Here is a 1,698-nt window from a genome sequence, read left to right as displayed (position 1 = left end):
ATTGATTGTTTATGTTTATAGGTATTTTCATGGGCCTGTAAAAAAAGCATATTTTTAATGATCATAACTTAATCTAGCGGATTTGGCCCCTTAAATGGGGCAATTTAACATTGTAACAAGAATGTGATCATCCTAGTTGGGCAAGATAGTGCCATGTCAAAGACTTTGGGAAACATGTTGCTTCATGCTACGGTACACATTACTGACAGTGTTTTGCTCTGTCCTTTACTGTGACTCTGTTATGACCCTTCTGAAGAAACACTGGGACCATGTTTAAATTTGGCCAGTCTATACGGATAATAAATGGATTAGAAAGAAGAAGTGGCAATTCTCTTAAAGAAACAAAATCAATCTTTCCGTAATTGTCCTAAATAGAAGTATGCTGCAAACAATTCCCCAAATTATTCACTTTTGGTATAAATTAGGCAGAACCATTGCATCTTTCTTTAACAATAAAAAAGTGAGCAATTCTGTAAAAATAGTGCCCTTTAATGATGAAAGCAAAAAAAGTTTTATTTCAAAAAGTGCAAAAAAGATTTTATTTCAAAAGACATTTCAGAGTTAAATATTTTCCCATAGCTACAAGGCTGACGTCATAACCACAAAATCCTCTAAGCTCAATTTCACCATCAAGTCTTTTGATTTAATATCTTCTTTGCTTTTCTTTATTTTTTTATGACTTCATCTTAAAATATAGGGTAGAGTGGAGGAAAACGCCCACCTTAAGGACTGTGTCATTTTTTTTTCAGTGAAACAAAAGTTAAATGTATCCAGAATAGTTATCATAGTTTTAGTGATAATGACATAAATTATAAACCAAGTATGAAAAATGAGTTTTCATGTAGATTTTTAACAAAATTTCCATTTGCACCAAGGGGGTGTTTTGCCCCACAGGTGGGGTAAAATGCCCCCAGTATGACAAAGCAATTTGCTATATACATTTACACCAAAATCAGAGTACAGGCAGTTTTATCTTAAAATAAAAAAGAATATAATCCGTAATTATGAATTACAAAATTATAATAGCCTATTTGAAAAATATTGATGATGCTATCTGGCTAGCTAACTAGCTACCTGATGCTAACTTGAGGTAATTTTTAAATATAAAGTCCAATTATTTTTATTCAACCAACTAGTTAGAATACATTTGATGGGAAAAAAGGATTTGATGTTCAAGAACAGAGTAACTACAGTCATTAAGCCATGCCCCCTGGGGGAGTTTTACCCCACAGACTAGGTTTGAAAAAAAATATCATTCTGAAAATATAATTGTATTTTTCTTAAAGCTGCAGTCTGTAAATTTTGCCTCTTTGTCGCCATCTCTGTTTGAAAACCTGGAATTGCAGTTACTTGTGGAATTATCTTCCTTGCGTGGGTTGTACTCTGGCACGGCTCCAGCGCTGATGAATCTAATGTTTTGAGGAGCATGTGTGGCAGTCAGTCACTGCACCGGTGTGAATCCTATACTTAGTAATCACAGATTCCAGCCTATGTCTTGGAATATGACCCAAATAAGAATTTTCACTGCATATTGTCATCTGAACAAGTAAGTAACAAGTCTGCCACGTTTGTTCTGACCAACTGAGGAAAAAAGCATTACAATAAATCGTGCTACCAATGGTGATTTAATCTAAAGATCGGTTAGCTCATATCACATAAAACCGTGCAAATTATTATTATTGTTATACTTTATTCTCA

Source organism: Sinocyclocheilus anshuiensis, unplaced genomic scaffold (assembly GCF_001515605.1).
Source record: "Sinocyclocheilus anshuiensis isolate Anshui unplaced genomic scaffold, SAMN03320099.WGS_v1.1 scaffold1291, whole genome shotgun sequence".
Classification (NCBI taxonomy): Eukaryota; Metazoa; Chordata; class Actinopteri; order Cypriniformes; family Cyprinidae; genus Sinocyclocheilus; species Sinocyclocheilus anshuiensis.
Note: the sequence above shows the minus strand (reverse complement) of the source record.